The sequence below is a fragment of the Sparus aurata genome, chromosome 21 (assembly GCF_900880675.1).
Source record: "Sparus aurata chromosome 21, fSpaAur1.1, whole genome shotgun sequence".
Taxonomy (NCBI): domain Eukaryota; kingdom Metazoa; phylum Chordata; class Actinopteri; order Spariformes; family Sparidae; genus Sparus; species Sparus aurata.
In genome coordinates this window covers 693331-714319 of record NC_044207.1, presented here as the reverse complement: position 1 = coordinate 714319, position 20989 = coordinate 693331, and the positions used below count along the sequence as shown (strand labels likewise).

At 39.6% G+C, this 20989-nt stretch overlaps 1 long non-coding RNA gene across 1 annotated transcript; it reads left to right on the top strand.

Annotated features, from left to right (window-relative positions):
• The first annotated feature begins 12877 nt into the window (after positions 1–12877).
• On the top strand, positions 12878–17969 carry LOC115573000 (uncharacterized). Its single transcript, XR_003982198.1, has 4 exons — positions 12878–13222; positions 16165–16209; positions 16465–16534; positions 17374–17969. It is a non-coding gene; the product is annotated as an uncharacterized LOC115573000 (long non-coding RNA).
• The last annotated feature ends 3020 nt before the right edge of the window (positions 17970–20989 follow it).

Here is a 20989-nt window from a genome sequence, read left to right as displayed (position 1 = left end):
GTCAGCTGCATTTATGGCATGCGCTCTAACCACTTGACCACCTGCGCGCCTATTCAGATGCTATTTTAAAGGCGCATGCTTGGCCATAATGTAGTGTGTGCTCAACGTGCATACACTTTGCTTCTCTCATCTACAAGGAAGCAGTTCCCATTTTTGCAAACCATACAAAAAAAAGTTGAAAAGATTTAAACAGAAGAACTAATTATTTTTCCCTCTGATATGTGACGCACCCGCCATAGCCATGAGGGTCCAGGAGTGGCAATGCGCGATGTGCTCCTAGTGGAGCGGGTGGACGGAGATGGAGTTGGGGGAGGAGGAGGAAGGGGCACAACAGGAGCAGGTGGTGCGTTTGGAGACTTGAGGCGATGCGCCTGAGAGGCTGCAGCAACATCGCCACCTGGTCAAGACGGGCATTAATACCTTGCCGCATCCCGGACAGTGCGGTCCGGTCTGACAATGCTGCCACGGCGTGTAGTGGGTCTGGATCCTCTGCACCTTGGTGTTTGCGCTGCTCCGTCATCAGCTGGCCCTTGCGCACTGTTCGGCCCCTGTGCACTGCTCCCGAGGCCCGGTGCGATGTCATGGGGATGCCAGCCTTAGAAACAATTGTGGCAATTTCCTTCCACGCCCGTTTAACCAAAGCTAATTTGGATGGATTTCTCCCATCCCCATACAACGCCACTTCTCGGTCTTTTACGGCCCTGACGAGAACGTCGGTCTCCTCGGCCGTGAACCTCTCCTGGCGTGCGCCTGGCAAATTCGCCATTGTAATAGCAATCCGCCATGGAACAAGCGCGCCTCCTTTTAAAGGGAATGTGAGATGACGCTCTGATTGGTTTATTGCACGTTAACCCCAAACCACACCTATGACTAATGTAGCTACTTCAGACCAACCCATTTTAGATTTGCGTCGGGCGCAAGAGTCATTTATCCCGCCGGCATAATAGCAACAGCGCCTGAGATCTGCCCACAAGGCTACTTGCGATTTGCGTTTGATACTTGTGTTTCAGATCGTTAAGATAGAGCCCTTCATCTTGAACATTATCTGAAATATTTTACATTAAATGTAGCAAATGACAAATGACAAATGACAATAAAGGCACAAAAGACAAAAAAGGATCGTAAAAGGAATATAAAATATATTAGAGCAATCTGACCGATAAATTATCAAGAAGAAACAAGCATACACAAAAAGAGACAATTAAAAAGAAAGAAAAAGAAAAAAAAAACATATAGGGGAGGGGGGTGACCACTGATTGAAAGTTGTAGTAACCTTATGATGACTGGTGGCAACCTTATACTGTGGAGTATACGTCTCTACTTAGTCTAAGGATAGTGTGATATGTGCCTTGACATAATCACGAAAAGGTCCCCATATCTTGTTGTAGTTTTTTGCTGATCCTTTCAGAGAATATCTTATGTTTTCAAGTTTGAGAAAGTAAAGTACTTCCTTGACCCAGTGTGTAAATGTTGGGGGTTTACAGTCCTTCCATTTGACCAAAATCAGCCGTCTGGCCAGGAGTGTGAGGAATGCAACACTATTTGATTGTGCCCTAGTTAGACCCAGATGAACAGGAGCAACCCCAAATAATCCAACTAAAGGGCTTGGTGAAATTGGCTGTCTCAAGAAGCCTGACATTGTGTCGAAAATGGATGCCCAGTAATGATCTAGCTTTGGGCAAGACCAGAACATATGTGTATGTGATGCTGGATTGCACTTACATCGATCACATAGCGGATCTGCATCAGAAAACCTAACAGTCTGAGTTTAGTCCAATGTATGCGATGCAATGTCTTAAATTGTAGCAACCCATGTCTTGCACAGACTGATGAACCATGAACTCTGCTCAAGGCAGACTCCCAAGATTCGTCACAAATGGGTTCCCCGAGTTCACCTTCCCATTGAGATTTTATGTCAGAAATGGATGAGGGTGAAAGTGCCGTCAGCACACTATAAGTGATTGATATAATACCCTTGAATGATAAAGGCTTATCCAATATGTGGTCATAGAAGGTGTAAGAGGGTTGTCTTGGAAATACAGAGGACATATTCCTATTGAAGTTACGGATTTGAAGACAGTGGAAAAAATGAGTTCTAGGAATGTTAAAGGTATCACACAAACAATGGAAGGAGACGAATGTTCCATTGTGATCTTGAAATTGCTTTATGCCCGCATTGTGCCATATAAGGAAAGCTTTATCCATTATGGATGGTTTGAAAGGTGCGTAAACAAGAGCTGCCAATGAGGACTGCTTACATGACTTAGACTCAATGAACTGCCAAGAAAGTGCATCCGCACCAGGGTCTTCATACAGCCATGGGTCGGATGTTTCATGCCCAATAGTAGGATTGGAAATCTGGAAGAGCCATGCCACCAGAGCACCTGGGTCAAATCAGAAGGCCTTTCCTATTTCTAGCGCGTTTATGATTCCAAATAAATGACGAAATAATTCCGTCCAGTTTGCGAAAAAAAGACTTTGGTAAGAAAACGGGAATATTCTGAAACAAATATGTACATTTTGGAAGTATAGACATTTTTATTGAATTAATTCGACCTGCCACCGACAGTGGAAGTTGGTTCCAATGTTTCAAGAGTTGTTCAACTTTTGTCATGAGGGGAGGAAAGTTCTCTTTAAAAAGTCTTGAAAATTTGTCTGGCACATTAATTCCAAGATAGGTAAATTTAGTAGTTACTTTGAAAGGTAAGGTGTTGAATGATGATGAATGCGCTGCTTCATTTACTGGAAATAGCTCGCTCTTGGATAGGTTAATTTTATATCCAGAGAGCTTACCAAATGTCTCTAAGATATTTAAGGCTGATGGTAGGGAGTGGGAGGAGTCAGAGAGGTATATCAAGAGGTCATCCGCATATAGGGAGACCCTATGTTCTTGGCCTTCTCTAAAAATCCTGGTCAGTTGTGTTGTCTGGCGCAATGACAGTGCTAAAGGCTCGATTGCAATAGCAAACAGCAGGGGTGACAAAGGACACCCCGGTCGTGTGCCGCGGGAGACTGAGAAGAGTTCAGATGAGACATTATTTGTCCTTACTGAAGAGACGGGGTCCGTATACAGCAGCTTGACCCATGATATGAACTTTTGTCCAAAGCCAAACTTTTCTAATGTATAAAACAAATACCTCCACTCCACCCGATCAAACGCCTTTTCGGCATCTAATGAGACTACAACTTCAGGGGTAGTAGACTGTGAGGGGTGATAGATTATGTTAAAAAGTCGACGTGGGCGCGCAGGTGGTTGAGTGGTTAGAGTGCATGCCATATACGCAGCCGACCCCGGTTCGATTCCGGCCGGAGGTCATTTGCTGCATGTCACATCCCCCTCTCTTTCCCGTATTTCCTCTCTGTCTACTGCTTAATAAAGGTGTCTATGCCGAAAAAAATCTTAAAAAAAACAAAAAAAAAAAAAGTCGACGTATATTAAAAAGGAGAATCTGTTTTTTTTAATTTTTTTTAATATATGTGTTTATTAATTTTACATCATAGACAAGACACGTGACAAGACCAAACAGGGACGAAAGACAAGCTGGGAGTAACAACACAAAAAAAAACCAAAAAAAAAAAAAAACAACAAAACAAAACAAACAAAAAAAACAGTTAACCAGTTCCAGGTTAACAAGACAGGTACATTATACAGCACAGAGTGGAATCAAGTCCAATGGGAGCCAAATACAGAAAAATGTCTTCTTTTTTATACAAATGCTCTAGTCAATATAGCAGAAAGATTTACATTAATATAGTCAAGAAATGGTTTCCATATTCTTTCAAAGGCATTCATTTTGTAGTGCAGGAGACAGGTCAGAAAGTCCAGAGGTATATATTCCATTATTGTCCTCTGCCATCCCGCAACCGAGGGGGCTTTGTCTGAGATCCAGTGCTGAAGAATATTTTTCCTGGCACAAAATGTCATAACATTATACAGTTTTTTCTGATACATATCAGTTACACGGCCGCTGGGGAGACCCAAAAGGAGGGAAACCGGGTCAAATTCCAGCTCCTTTTTCAGAACCTTTTGTATTTCAAATAAGACTTCCCTCCAATACTTTTGCATCCTAACACAGGACCAGAAACAGTGAGTAAGATCACCAATTTCTGTCCTACATTTAAGACAAAGTGGAGAGACATCCTTTCTGTATTTGGATAGATGGTTTGGGGCAACATGTGCTCTATGCAGTATCTTAAGTTGCATCGCTCTAGTCCGATTACAAACTGTGATTTTCCTTGCATTATTCCAGATGTCATCCCACATCTCCTCAGTTATAACAACACCCAGCTCCCCCCAGATCACCCCCAGCGCCCGAGCACTGTGACCCGAGCGATCCCTCAGACCAGCATAAAAGGCTCCAATGGAAGCATTCCCCTGAGAAAGAAGCACTTGTTTTCCTATCTGTGTGACATTAACATCAGCAAGCAGCGATGTGTCTTTTATAATAAAGTCTCTGACCTGAAAATAACGAAAAAGATCATTTCTTGATATGCCATATTTTCCCATAATCTGATTGAAAGTCAAGAGGGTAGAACCATCAAAAAGGTCCCCCAAAGAAGAAATACCCCTGGCTGACCAGCACCTGAAGGCCGTATCCAAGGTCCCCGGGAGAAAGTCAGGGTTATCAGCAATCGGGGTGAAAACCGATGTGAGCCCTGATCTGCCTTCCATATGCTGTGTATTCCTCCATGCTCTAATAGTATTAATTGTAATAGGATTGCTGCAAAGCTTTTTAATACATTTCAGTTTGTTGATAAAAAGTAGATTTTTTAGAGGACAGTTGGATAGGGACTCTCGATATCAAGCCAGATTGAGGAAGCATCGTTTTTAATCCAATCAGCTATATATCTTAGATGGGCACTCAATTGATATTTTTTAATATCTGGGAGATCCAGCCCACCCATAGCACTTGGTAATTGCAACACCGACATCAGGATCCGTGGTCTTCGCTTACACCAGATAAAGGAACTAAACCAACCATTCAATTTTTTCACTATTTCATGATTGAATAAGATGGGAATCATTTGTATTGGATAGAGCAAGCGTGGAAGGATATTCATTTTCAGAAGTGAGATTCGGCCCAGCCATGATATGGGAAGATTGTTCCATCTCTCCATATCTTGTTTGATCTTATCTAATAGTGGGACAAAGTTTGCTTGAAACATCCGATTAAATTTAGGTGTAATATATATACCCAAATATATGAAACCTGCAGGGGACCACTTGAATGGAAAAGGATTAGGGTTATCTGGTGGCTGTTGCAAATTACCCAGAGGCATCGCCTCTGATTTGGAGAAATTCACTTTGTATCCAGAAAAGGCCGCAAACCGGGCAATAATCTGAATAAGACAAGGAACTGCTACTGAGGGGTTAAACACAAACAATAACACATCATCTGCATATAATGTAATTTTATGTGATTTTTCACCCACATCCAATCCAGCCATTAAAGGGTCTTGTCTGATAGCTTCCGCCAGAGGTTCAATTGACACTGCGAACAAAAGAGGTGATAAAGGGCAGCCCTGTCTGCTACCCCTCTGAACCATAAAATTTGTGGATCTAAGACCATTGGATATGACTGCAGCCATTGGCTGGGTATACAGGACCTTCACCCATTTAACAAAGCCATCACCTAAGCCGAACCGCTCAAGTGTAAAGAATAAATAAGACCATTCAACGCGGTCAAAGGCTTTTTCCGCATCTAGGGAAATCACAAGCCCATCCATTGACTGCTGCTCAGATAGTTGAATAATATTTAACAACCTTCTAACATTATTGTAGGAGTTACGGCCCTTAATGAAACCAGTTTGATCCTCCTTCACTATAAATGGTAGAAGGACTTCCAAGCGTCTTGCTAAAACTTTGTAAAGAATTTTTAGATCTACATTTAGCAGCGAGATCGGCCTGTACGAGGCGCAGTCCTCAGGGCATTTACCTTTTTTAAGAATCAAAGAAATATTAGCTTCTCTTAATGATGGTGGGAGAGTGCCACATTCAAAGGAATGGTTGAACATGTTCATCATGGGCTCTAATAAAAGACTTTGAAATTCTTTATAGAACTAGCTACCTAGACCATCACTGCCTGGTGCTTTGCCTGTTTGAAGGAGTTGAATGGCCTCACGCAGTTCGGCCGCTGAGATGGGGGCATTTAATTTAGATTTCTGATCTTGTGATATAGTTGGGAGGTCGAGTTCGGAGAAGAAAGCTTCCATTAATGTATTGGCATTGCTAGCTTGTTCCGACTGATATAATTGTGTATAAAAATTTCTAAAAGTGTCATTAATTAGTTTAGAATCAGAAGAGCAAGTCCCTGACCCATCTAAAATTGACTCAATAATTTGAGAAGCCCTTTGTTTTTTTGTTAAATTGGATAAATATCTACCTGGTTTATCCCCATGTTCAAATTACTTTTGTTTTGCATATCCTAATTTTTCCCCTGCCTTCTTTGTTAACAAGGAGTCTAGTGTAGACCGAATAGCAGTTATTTCTTTCAGTTTAGCTGCTGTAGGTTTCTTGACATACTCCCTCTCTGACATACTTAACCTTTTTTCTAATAAAGCTTGTTGTTCTGTATTTTTACGTCTTTTGGTAGCAGTATAGGAGATGATTAAACCCCTGGCATAGGCCTTGGAGGTCTCCCAGAGTAGAGATGAATTATTAGCAGAGGGGGAGTTAATAGAGAGGAAATGACGAAATTCTGTAGTGAAATACGATATGAATTTGTGATCTTTTAGAATTGAAGTGGTCACTCTCCAGCTCATGGGTTTTCTGGAAAGTTTTTTAAATGTAATGTTCATATACACCGCCGCATGGTCTGATATTATAATGTTTCCAATTCAGCAGGAGACAACAGATTCTACAGATTGTTTGGGGGCGAAAAAGTAATCAATTCTTGTGTAACAATTGTGAGGGTTGGAAAAAAAGGTGAATTCTTTATCTGCAGGGTGAAGTGTCCTCCAAACATCCACATAGCCAAAGTCCTCACAGAGGCCAATGACTTGTTTCGACTGTTTCGATAACGATAGGGCACCTAAAGGAAACCTATCCATCAAAGGATTCATAAGACAATTAAAGTCCCCTCCAACAAAAGTTTTATCCACCGCAAGATCAGATAACTTGGCAAATGTCTCAATCAAAAAGTTAAGGGGGTGGCATGGAGGACAGTAAACATTCAAGAGAGCAAAATCCTCCCCATGTAGGGAGGCTGAAATAAGTATAAACCGTCCATATTTATCTTTAATACATCTTGACACTTTAACTGGTAAATTTTTCCTAATGAGTATTGCCACCCCTCTGCTTTTGGTGGTGAAAGATGAAAAATAAACTTGGTCAAAGACGCACTGTTGCAGCTTTATATGCTCCTCATCATTCAGATGTGTTTCTTGCAACATAGCAATGTCATTAGGCTCCCCCTAATATTTCCAGTGCACAGTTTCAATGTGTCACAGGTCATAGCATTTTTTACTGAAATGATTTAAGCTCCCAAATGTATGATGTATTAAAATCTCTATGTTGATTCTGCACCTGATTGTAACCCAGCTGAGACACAGAAAATAGACAACAGACATTACACAAAACAGATGTGCCAACAGCACTGTTGGAGGAACCTTCCCCACGCATAACCAGGGGATTTCCATAACCTTCTTCATAACTGAACACTAACTTGACTAACTTCTCTTACAGCTCCAAGCTCAGACAACACCACCAGAATGATAATTATATCCACCCTTAAACAAGAACGAGCAGACCAACAAAACAGAAGGGGAAGAGAGAGAGAGAGGGGGGAAAGGAAAAAAAAAAAATAAAAAATTGAGTCTCCATGACCCACAAAAGACAAATCAGGATACTCTCTGCTCTATTGGCCTACACATCATGTCATCAGCCACCCATAAACAGAAACAAAGGATAGTAGGGCAAGGATTGACATTTGAAAATGTTCACTTTAGCTCTATGAGTCAGCATCATTATTCAAACAGATATATGATCCGCCCATAGACAAACTTAGTTCAAAACAACGTTTTCATCCAGATAGATAACCTGTCCATAAACATGAGCAGATTGACTAGTGACTCACGTGCAGTTAGTTCACTTGAGAGTGTCAACAAAAGCCATGGCTTTAGCGGGGGAGTCAAAGCTCCTGGCTTCCCCAGCATGGAGTATCTTCTGCGTGGCCGGGTAGAGCATCATGTATTTAGCCCCGATGTCCCGCAGCCGCTTCTTCACGTCATCAAACCCTTTTCGTTTGCGCAGAACCGCGGCTGACAGATCCTGGAAAAACATGATGCTTGACTCCTGGTACCTCACGGTCCCGCTGCATCTTGCGGCGTCCAACACCCTCTGTTTGTCAGCGAAGTTGTGAAACCTGATTAGGACGGGTCGCGGTCGCTGGTTCGGCCCCGGCTTTGGAGCTAGTGTGCGGTGAGCTCTTTCAACTTTCACCCGACCAGCTTTCGTCTCCAGCCCGAGCAGGTTGGGTATCCAGCTCTCGAAAAACTTTGTTGGGTTATTACCCTCCACATCTTCTGGTAAACCAATAACCCACACGTTTTTTCTTCTGCCTCTGTTCTCAAGATCATCGATATGCTTGGCCATGCTTTGTAATTGGTTTTCAAGCACCTGAATCCGCTGCTCTGCCGCCTCCGAGGTGTGTTCAACCTCAGAGATCCTGTTCTCTGCCTCGGTGGTTCTTCCCTCAATTTCTTTCAGCTGCCGGGCGTGAGCCTGTAGCGTTTGGGATAGTGGCCCCAGCTTTTCATCAATTACTTTGGTTATGTTTATCGTTATTTCCCGAATAGTTTGACGAAAAGCCGGGTCAAGTGCATCCTCGGTGCTAGCCAGCAGCGGCTGTTGCTCCTCTTCCACTGTGGAAAGGTCAGGCAAGCTAGCAGTAGCTTCCGGTCTGCTTGTCTTGGACGATTTCCTGTTTTCTTTTGGTGGCATTTTGTCCTGGCGTCTCAGAAAATACTCATCAATACTCATATTAAAATACCCAACACGGAGGTTGTCGTGGATATTGATTTGGGCGGAGTTATGTCGTAAATATGAGTGCAGAGGTGCGGAGCACAGAAGAGTCAGCCACTCTCTACGCCTCCATCTTGAGTTCCGAGAATCTGTTTTTAATGAATCCAGTTTGGTCTGGAGAAATTATGAGTGGGAGTATGGATTCTAGGCGTGTGGCCAAGACCTTCGCTAAAATCTTGAAGTCTACAGGCAGAAGGGACACAGGACGGTAGGAGCCACAGGATTGGGGGTCTTTATTTTTCTTTAATAGCAATGTGATGGAGGCTTCACGTAGTGTTTTGGGTAACCTGAGTCAAATGACTCATTATACATGTTTAATAACATTGGTACCAACTCTGCAGAAAATGTTTTATAAAATTCCACTGGGAACCCGTCAGGGCCAGGGCTTTTGTTTGTTTGTAGAGCAGAAATAGCTTTTGCCACTTCTTCGCGAGATAGTGGTCTGTCTAGAGACTGCATTGTAGCTTGTAGTTTCTTCGCAAATGATGATATGGATAATAACCGACCCCTCATATATGCTTTAAGAGCCTCCCAGACTGTACTATGGGACACGTCCGGGGTGGAATTAGTTTGTATGTAGATATCAATGTTAGTGGTAATGAACTCAATCATATCCTCATCTGAAAGCATATTTGTATTAAATCTCCAGCGTGGATGAGTTATAGGTATATCACTAAATTTCAGTTTAAGGGAGAGTGGTGAGTGATCTGAGATTACAATTGCTTCATATGTGCAAGCCCTGACTAACGGAAGAAGTCTCTTCTCTAAGAGAAAATAATCAATGTGGGAGAAGGTTTGGTGAACATTAGAGAAAAAAGAGTAGGCTCTAGTAGTTGGGTTAAGAGAACGCCAAATGTCTGCAACTGCATAATTTTTAAGAAAGTTGTTTATTGCCTTCGCCGACCTGGATGTAGTTATTTGTCAATTGGAAGATCTATCCAACATTGGGTTTAGGCAAGTATTGAAGTCGCCTCAAATTATCAGATGGTGAGAGTCAATGCTCGGGATGGATGACAGAAATCTAATAAAAAAACTCTCATCATCATAATTAGGAGCATAGACATTAGCCAGCACTACAGGAGTATTGAATAAAGTTCCGGTCACAATAACGTATCTCCCATTTCTATCAGCAATGACATCTGAAGCAGTAAATGCAACATTTCTATGTATTACGATAGCAGCCCCCCTGGCCCTGCCATTGAAAAGAGAATGATAACTTTGCGAAACCCATTTTCTTCTCAATTTTACGTGATCAGAAAGAGAAAGATGAGTCTCCTGGAGGAATGCAATCTGTATATGCATGTTATCTAAATGGGTCAGAACCTTATTGAGCTAAGTGGGTCGACCTAATCCTTTTACGTTCCAGCTAGCAAAATTAATGCAAGCCATGTTTTTAGAGAGAACATACTGTCATATAGTCCACAGCAGAGGTAAAGCCAGAGGTATTGTGGCCACCGCAACACATTAAGAGGGTAAAAACAACACATAAACACATAAAGACATATTACTACATCAAGCCCATAGTTCCCGCCCAACCAAGAACCCCCCAAACATGGGCGCAAACTCACTCTATGTCCCAACATTAAGCTCTACTAGCTTTAAAGCTGTGTGACCACAGCTGAACTCAAACCATAAAAGAGGGGTGAGAGGAAAAAAAACAAACAAAAAAACACATGAATTAATGACTGCAAGACCAAAACGCAAAGTATGCGGCACTGTCCATCCAGAACCGTATTTTAAACATTTACAGATATGCTAACCATTAGAAGAGAGGAGAGAGTACAAGATAACCTTTGCAGAAGCCGGTTGTAGTCCAGGGGCTATTCTGAGTCTGTAGTTTCTGACGAGGCTGACTTGACATAGTCCATAGCCTTCTGCGGATCCGTGAAACTATGCTCTTCTCCACCAGGCACTGTGATTCTGAATGTGGCGGGATGTCTGAAGCCGAACCGGGCACCCGCGATGTTCTGCAGAGTCTTCCTCACATCGTTGAAAGCCGCCCTTCTCTTCGCCTCACCCGCGGTCAGATCTCCAAAGATGTGTATTGCCTTATCGTTGTACCGGAGATTTCCTTTCTCTCGGGCCAGGCGGAGACTCTGCTCTTTAACATGGAAGAAGTGGACCCTCATAATGAATGGTCTGGGTGGTTGCCCCGGCTTCGGCTTAGCTTGGGCTAATCGATGAGCTCGGTCGATAAGTGGTAGCTGTTTCAGATTCAACAGGTCTTTTAGGAGGTTGGAGATAAATGCTGTCAGGGTTTTGCCCTCTTCCCCTTCTGCAATGCCGATGATCCTTAAGTTGTTTCTCCTTGACCTGTTCTCTAGGTCTTCACATTTATTTTGAAGTGCAGGAATCTCCCCTTTTAGAGCACTGACGGTAGCTTCCACCTTGGCTAGGCTATCTCTCGTCTTCGTGGCGGAGTCCTCAACAGCGGCTAGTCTTTCCTCTTGGAGATTTATGGTCTGCTGCAGGGCTCCTGTAGTTGTACTCAGCTCTGACTTGACAGCGGCGATATCAACTTGAAGTCCCTTAACAGCAGCCTCGATTGAGTTACAGATGTCCGCTTTCAAAGACTGTATTATATCTCTGAGCATGGTTGCTGTTACCTCCTCTTCCTCGCTAGCATGAATGTTTTGGCTAGCAGAGGCAGAAGCTCCCCGCGATGTTTTGGCCTTAAGCTTGCCTGTACCCGACATTCTCAGGACTGAGAACTTACAGTTGTCGCATCAAAATGTACTATAAACGTCCTGCAACTATTTCAAGAATGAGACATTGGCTAAATGGTCTTTTTGATTGATTGAAATTGCACCTGTTGGGAGCTGCTGAATTTCACATCTGCATCTCACCCGTGCAGCAGCGCCCCCACAAAAAAACTATGGCTTTGAAAACCCAGTTTAATTTTTGTGATTGTACTTCATCTGAATTATTGAACTCTAACTTCATTAGATTTTGTCAATTTAACCGTGTATTCAAAAATAATAACAATGCTTTACCAGGCAATCTTCAAAAAGTTCCTCTTCTTTCTCGCCAAGGTTACAGTATGAGGCTGCGGATAACAGCTTCACGTCTCATCTCAATGCTTTGGTTCTGTGAACAGATTAATACGTATGTGTCAATACTAAACCATTATTCATACACAATAAATTGTGAAGTGAAAATACAAGAGCATACAAAGAGCAGTGATTTGACTGCAAGGAGCAAGAGCCTTGTCTGGAAGGATGAAGTGGATTTGTGTTGTGTGTGCATACACATGAGGCAGTGTGCATGAGTGTGTGAGTGTAAGAGAGACAGTAGGTCATATCCCTGCAAAAAAATATGAAACAAGCACAATTTTGAACAAGTACACCTGACTCAGTTTATCCAGGAAAGGCCTCAGCTTGGTCCCCACGACTCCTTGCTTGGCTTTCATCAGGGCAAGTTTTGGTGTGTAGTGGTCGAGTTTGTACATGAAGCGTTGCTCCAGAGAAATTGTTGTTGTTCTCCTGAATTCCTCCTTGATCTGAATTGGCAAAAGTTCCACAAGTACAACATCAGGAACTGGAGAAATGATCTGCTGCAAAATGAGCATTTTTAACCTTGTAGATATTATAATGAATGGAATGAACATGCTAGCATTCTTTTAAATGATCAACTTAAAATGAGGAAAATTAATTGGGCTTAACTTTGAGAGAAGTGAATTTCAGGTTTATTTATATCATGTGTTCAATCATGAACAGTACAACATAATATATATCATAAAAACAAATTGTTACTGCCCAGTGGAGCAGGTGTGCAAGTTTTTATGACTTTATTGATTCACCTACACTGTAAAATGTTACCAGAATTTAACAATATTTTACTGTAATATTTCACAATAATTTACTGTATTATCACTTTACAGGCTTTAACTGTAATAATCACAATATAATACTGTAATTTAGAATTTTCTGTGAAGTCTAGTAAATTACTGTAAAAAAAAAACTGATGCCAGGTTTTAACAAAATTTTACTGTAATATTCCACTGTAAAATACTGTAGTCAAACCATCCTCTGTGATAACACAACAAATTATTGTAAAATTTGAATCGCGCTTGAACCGCACTGCATTGTGGGACCAAGAAGAGACGTCAGGTGGATACGGGTGGATAAGATACTGTTGTCTTACATACATCCATGGTGGATGATGTTACGACCTGACACACACCGATAGAAGAGCTCGAAGGTAAGGTTAACATCATTACATTTTAGGCAGCTTGTAACAACTTTATATTAGTTGTGTGAGTTAATGTTAGTAAGTGAACGATCTTTGGATCAAGGTAACGTCACTTTATGCTCCACTTTTTTGGCTGTTAAGTCATTTCAAAGCCGTTTTTCTCCGCAAAGCTTTGCCTCATAGAGAAGTAACTTATATCTTTGGAAAGTTCAAATTGTATGTTTTCATCTATTCGTCTCCACATGTTGTTAGGAGGCATAGTGTGTGAGTTATTTGACCGAGAATACGCGATGTTTTCGCCGCGAATTAGCAAAAGTCAAAGTTAAAGTAAGCTAACGTTAGCCTCCAGCTGCAACAACTAAGTCATTTCAAAGCCGTTTTTCTCCGCAAAGCTTTGCCTCATAGACAAGTAACTTATGGGCCATTCCAGAATTGCGGATACATTTCAAGTGTGGAAGAAAACTAAAAATAGGATTAATTTTTTTCATTAAACTTTTTGTAATCTTATAGAATACACTTTAAAGTTAACATGTTAAGTATTTGCTGATCTTAAACATGTAAGATTTTAAATATTTAATCTGAAAAGCGATGTAGAAACTGAAAAATCTGTCAACTCTGTTTGGGACAAATTGGGTCAAATATATGTAATAAACAAATGTGCTAGAATTCAAAATCCTGTCTCTCCTAAGACAACTTTTGTCTCTGCATCCATTAATTCAGCCTTTAGTCTAATAAGACTGAGACTTTTTGTTTTGGTGTACAAATATCAACACATTCAACAGAAATGTTGCCAAGACAGTAGGCATTTTAACTCAACACAGCATTAAAAATGTCTTAAATGCTTTGAAATTTCATGTGGTAGGAATGTTAGTTATGACACAGCTTCTGATTAATATTTTAACAATAAACACTTAGACCTATCTAATGGTAATTTTAAAAGCAAAAACCCTAAACAAACAGAGTTGACATTGATGGTAACAGAGTTGATATGAATAACAGAGTTGACTACCCTCAGTTAAAAGATCAAAATCAACAACATTTTCTGCCTGACTAAAACTTTTAAAACCATTTCTAAATGGAAAAACAACTATTTAATTACATGTAAAGATACATTGATTACAGAATTTCCAGAACATGAATAATAACTGCATAGGTCTCAGGTATCACTGATCTGGAAAGTAAAACAGTTTTCAAAATGTTTCTGACAGATAGTTAGGAATAAAACCCAACCTGTCCAGACCATAGGCAAGCACACTAACCAGTCAAACAGCCATTGACAACCTCACCACACTAACTCCCTCACGCCCTGGGTATGTCTACTCAGTCATTAGCAAATTCTTTTGTCTATTCTTACATGACGTGCCATCACTAAGGTTGGTTGTGTGATAACTCTGAGGACATCATCAAAGAGATACCACAACATATCTTCTACCTATATTTTAAAAGGTACACTCCTCAGTAAGTTAGATTTTTTCAAGAAATAGGTATTCATAATTAAAGGTGAACTATGCACATTTTTGTAAATGCACATTCTCTATCTCTACTAGTCTTTTCCGTCTTGCTCTGCACCTCACTGGGCCTCTCTCTCCAATACCTGCACTTGTACCTTTTCTCCCTTTCATCCAGATCAGCCACTGTTGCATCTATTTCTGTTTTTTTGCAAATTTTCTGTCTTCCTTACAGGGTTGGCATCTCGCCGTAACCTGTATTGTCGTTGCCTTTCTGCTGTTGAAAACTTCATCTGTAACAGAAATTATCCAATTTCATTAACCTGTAATGTTTACCATAAATGTTCCCTTTACAGTAAAATGACCCAAAATCCATAATAAATGTAAAATAATGCAAAATACTTAAATGTGATTGAGAACATTTAGCTCTGTTACTCATCGTCAGCTCTGTTATCGTTCAATTTTTTAAAACCATTAACAGAGTTGACTGTAACAGAGTTGATGTTTTACATCATTTTGTGCCTTAACTCCATGTGCTAATCTCAAACCAGCTATCATTTATCATGTCTAAAATCAGAATTTTATGGATATTCATCATATCTCCGTTTTTTAAAAATTGAATGAGAGATTCACTGCAATATCACAGCAACAGATTTGACAAATAATTAATCTACTCTTAGTGTATCATGAACATTTTATACAAAATAATGAGAGAAGAAGCATGATAGACCTCACTGCTAGCATGTTTCCAGCAAGAGGAAGTGACATCACTGGTAGCAGGTCACATGCTTTTTATTTGAAGGCTTTGGAGAGTTTTTTTGCAGTTTTATAACAGAGGTAACAGAGTTGACCAGAACATAGAGACAAACACAAAATGTGTTTTTTTATTACTGAAATGAACTATAATACAAAAAATAGATATTTTATGTAATTCAATTTATAACTGTAAATAGATTAAGCAGAACATTTTTTGAATTACACTTAATTATTTCATGTTAATTCAAGCTGAAAGTATGAATCAGGAGCCGAAGACAGGCAATCACGGGTAGGTTCATATGCATTTACTTAATATTTCACGTATAAATAGTGCTTAAAATAAACATTTAGCATTATTCTTAGTAAGAGCTTAAGATAATTATTATAATTATTAAAATTCAAATTGTGTGTTTTCATCTATTCGTCTCCACATGTCGTTAGGAGGCATAGTGTGTGAGTTATTTGACCGAGAATACGCGATGTTTTCGCCGCGAATTAGCGAAAGTCAAAGCTAAAGAAAGCTAACGTTAGCCTCCAGCTGCAGCAACTAAGTTATTACAAAGCAGTTTTTCTCCACGAAGCTTTGCCTCACAGAGAAGTAACTTATATCTTTGGAAAGCTCAAATCATATGCTTTCATTTGGTGGTCATATCGATGAGAGGGATATGCATGAGTATTTGACTGACTACTAATCTTTCCATCTTAAAGTATATGATCTGTCACTAATTGCTCTCCATTCTTTTTCAGAGGCAGTTTAAACAAGGACAGTGATCCCTGGAGCAGGATGTTGAGGTAAAAATAGCACATAGAACTGTAAATAATCTGAGAAAATCAAGTGGTACTTTGATCCACCACTGAATGTCTCATCAAACTAGCAAATGACATTTGGATCAAATTAAGCCTATAGTCAGTAATTTAATCGCATTCATTCATATGTTGACACATAACATTTGCTCTGATTAACCTCTAAATCATTAGAACCAGTGACACGTCTTTTATGCACCATGTTGAATACGCTACAATGCTATGTTATTTCTTATTTTACAGCCGTGTGCCACAGCCACTGATGTGCAGAGGACAGTGATATTACCAAGCACCCCCTGCTTGATTGTCCAAGGTACTGTTGATATCTGGATTTTATATTGATATTTCGAGCTGCATGTAGTTATTTTAAAAATGAACAAAAAAGTCACTACATGATCATTTCACATATCTTGTTTATTGGTCTCTTGACATTTTTTTCCCCCCAATATTTTATATATAATATTATATATTTTTTTCTGAATCTGAGCTTAAGCAGTAGTGCACCAGTAGTTAGTATCTGACTAAAATTTGGTTTGGAACTGTATCACTGAGGAAGCCCCGATAGATCAGCCATCAATCCAAATCATCCGATCTTCAGTATACAGTAAATATGAGATTGGTGAATTCTATTTGTTTTATAGTTGCCTATTACAAAATAATTGACACGAGAGTCATTTCTTTGCAGAGCATGCTGCAAACCACTTTTTCCACCCAGCTGACTTGAGCAAACGGACTGTCAACATAACATACATACACACTAACTTGCACATTGATGCTCACATCAATGGAAAGCTGCTTTTAATCAGAGATCTCTATATAGATTGATTGTATTTGTTAAATGTATGTATCCCGACATGTCCAGTGTCATATTTTTAGCAGGGTGTAAATTTAAGTTCACAATCTGGACTGTTTGCTAACATCAGCTGAGCTACTTGTTAACTGCTTATGTAAATTTGCACCGGGCAGCATTTTGACTTTTTTAAAGGCTGAAGCTATACAAAAACTGTCAGCGTGCTTGGCTTTCAATACTAATTTTTTTGGTGTAGGTCGGATTTAGTTAAAGAAGAAGGGGCACCACTGCATGTGCCTTGGATAAACAATGCAATATTAAATCTGTGAAACTGAAAGTTGTCTTTGCTTTATTGTTTACAGGTGCTTCTTGGGCATTAACCCTGAGATGGGCTCAAATTCAAAGAAGTGTGGAGGCATCAATCGACACGTGAGCACGCTCCAAATTAAACTTGTTAACTTTGAGTGGTCAATGTAAATATGAAATTGTTACGTAGTTGGCGTAAGAATGTTCATATTGTACATGTAAATTGTTGTAAATTGTTTATACTGTATTGTTTATACTGTATATGTTTAGAGTTGTAAATTGACGTGTGGGTTGAGTATGGTAACCAATTTCCTGCTATCTATTAATCACAATTTGATATTGATTCGATTTAATATTGATTGATTGATTCATAGATTCAGTTGGTGATACCAAAGTATGATTTTGATTTGTAACCTGATAACATAACTACCCCAGCCATGTAACACATCAATACTGGTATCAATATTGACATTAGACAGGGAATGAATCAGCACTTAATAGCTGAATCTGCTCTTTAGAAATGAAAATTCATGTTCATGTTTATGTTCAGAGACAGCTCTTGTAAATTGTTGAATATGATAGTTTTATAATTATTAAAAAATTAAAATGAGTATTGTCTTTGTTTTCTTTGTTCTTGTTTTGACTTTTAATTTAGCAAATCCAAAGCATGTTTGTGTGGTAAAATCACAGGTAACAAGTCAAATTTGCAATATGTTACAGTATTATTTAAGCTGTAAATTTACAGTAAATTACTGGCTACTGGTTGCATTACTTTTACAGTAAAAATTTTAAAAATACAGGCAATTACTGTAATTTACATACAGCAAAATATTGTAATTCCACAGATACATACTGCTATATCACAGTAATTCCATGGGCATGAGTTACAGTATACAGCTGTAGATGCATTGTATTTTACTGTAAAATATTTACAGTACATTATTGTGAAACATGTACAGTAAATTACTGTGAAATATTCACAATAAATTACTGTAAAACTACTGTGAAAGTAATGCAACTAGTAGCCAGTAATTTACTGTAAATTTACAGGGAAAAATTTTACAGTGTACCTCAGTTTCACAAAACAAAGCAGGCCATCGCTCTTTGAAGTCATCAGCAGCTGGACTACCACTTACAACCTCAAGCCTTCGATAGGAGAACGTTTTGTATTTTTCTTGAATCACTTTAGTGTTGTTGTTCTTCTTTACCTTGTTAAGAAACTCCTGTCTTTCCATCTCCAGACTGTCACTAGTTTCTCCACTTGGATGTGGAGGAAGGTAGCTCACCTCTGCTCTCTTTGGTCTCTCGCTGTTTTTTGCAGGATTTCTCTCACCAGGGGGTTTCCTTTTCAAGGAGTTGATATCAAGCTCAGGACAAGGTACTTCACACCTTCTCATTTTAGAACAGTAATTAGCCATCTTGTACTTAAGAAGCTGCTGCCACCCATATGTGCCTGAAAATGAGGTTCCAGGCTCCCTAAGGCATGGATGCTTTTTTTATCAGAGCTTCTACAACTGCCAGTATTTGAAGACCAGTGGGATAGGCAGTGTAGTGGAATATTGCTTCAGCAAGTTTCTCAAGTATGTCAGAGTTCATGCTTGGATTCTGAAGGAGTGAGCCATACCCTTTCATAAGCCTTATTTGCTGCTTGAAGGGGCATTTCGACATTGTATGAAAATGTGGGTATCACAAAAGTAGTTGGCCATGGTTCTGATCGATACTCTGGGGAGTGTGCTAAAATGATGGTGTCGGATGAACTAACTGAGGAAGTGTCGTCCTGGAAAGACTGATTCAGTGACACCACATCTGTTGACATTAGAGTGAAGAACTCAATATCTTTGTCCATGTACATGACAGTAAAACTCCCTTGGAGTTGAATATGATCCTGTTCAGCTGCTAAAAGTTTGTCAACAGTGCTAGGGATTCCATCTGGTAGGGTTAATTTGTGAACTTTAGTTTCTTTAATAATAACACGTAAACACATAACACATAATAACACAGCTTTTGGTAAGCAGAACTGCAGGAGAAAACAAAGACAAGAGCAATTAATATATTTCCCTACAAGGGCCTATTATTAATGCATGCTCTAGACAGATCAGAAAGTGTATACCATATTTAAATAAGGCTAGGGCTGCAACTGACGATTATTTTGATTATCAATTAATCTGTTGATCTTCTTGGTTAAGTGATTAGTTGTTTGAGATACTGTGACATTTTTCACCATTGTCTGACATTTTATTGACCAATGTCCAACATGACATGCTCAAATGTCTTGTTTTGTCCACAACACAAAGATATTCAGTTTACCGTCATCAAGGACTAAAGAAACCAGAAAAGATAGATAGATAGATAGATAGATGGATAGATAGATAGATAGATAGATAGATAGATAGATAGATAGATAGATATTCACATTCTAGGAGCTGGAATCAGAGAATTTTGACATTTTCCTTAAAAAAAAATATATATATAAAATAAAGGCTCAAAATGAGTAATTGATTATCAAAATACTTGGCAATTCATTTGATAGTGATGATGACAACTAATCAATTAATCAACAAATAGTTTCATCTTTAACTAAGGTACAATCCTGTTTCACACAATTCAAAGTTATACTTTACCTAGTTTGACAAGCAGATGTGGTGCTTCAGAGAAACCATTCGAACGCCTTCCACTGCATAGGTGGCCAATGGGTATACATCAGTGAGTCGTGACTGCTCAATTACTTTGACTATACTTGTGGACTCCAACTTGAAACATCTAAAATGCACACTGTACCATGCACTTTGCAATTTCAATACAAACGCTAAGCTGTCACGAACAATGATGATTTGCAGTATTTCAGCAAAGTCAGGCAACCCACCAGTGGAGCCAAACATCAACATCATGCCAGTACTTTAACTGGTGCCCTGAACTTTTACTTGGTTTGTCAAATGAACCATCGTCTCCTCAGGAAATCTCTGGGATAGAAATTCTTGTATGTTCTTATTTACAACCTCTAATAGAACTCTCGACATCTTTGACACAGAGACAGCAGGTTTTTTGTCATTTGAACCATGGAGATGGTATGCAATCATGGACTTGTGTTTTTTTGCCATAGACTTCAGAATGTTACGGAAGCAGCAAGTCTGTCTCACTATTTTCTTAAAGAAGCGATGCTTAGCTTCAAACCTCATCGTCCATAAGGACACTAGTGGGCCAAATGCTTTAATGAGCTACGAGTAATGCTCTACAAAATGGTGTTTTGGGATTAATTTCCCTTGTGGAAAAAAAAACTGAAAAATGTACGTCTATGCTCAGCAATAAGGCTATCTAAGTGCTTTCATCTGTGTGGGTAGGTGACATAACCAACTCAACAACGTCTTTGAGAGTCATTAGCAACTGCCATGCCTGTTCCTCTTCCTGTACTTTGGAGCCAACCATAAGTGGAAGCAGCCTCAGTAAGCACCAATTTGCATGTGCGTTACCACCAATGGTTTTGCGGAAGGCAAAGGTTGGTGGTATACCTAGGGGACAATTTGTCCTATCCACTTACATGGGAACTGTTTGATTATTCTATTCAGCTCTTCAAGAGAGAAATACTTTTTCTTTATCAGCATATCTAAACACAATGCTAATTCTACAGGTACAATACCCTCAAGCAAATCATGCAGTACATCAGGTGGGTAACCT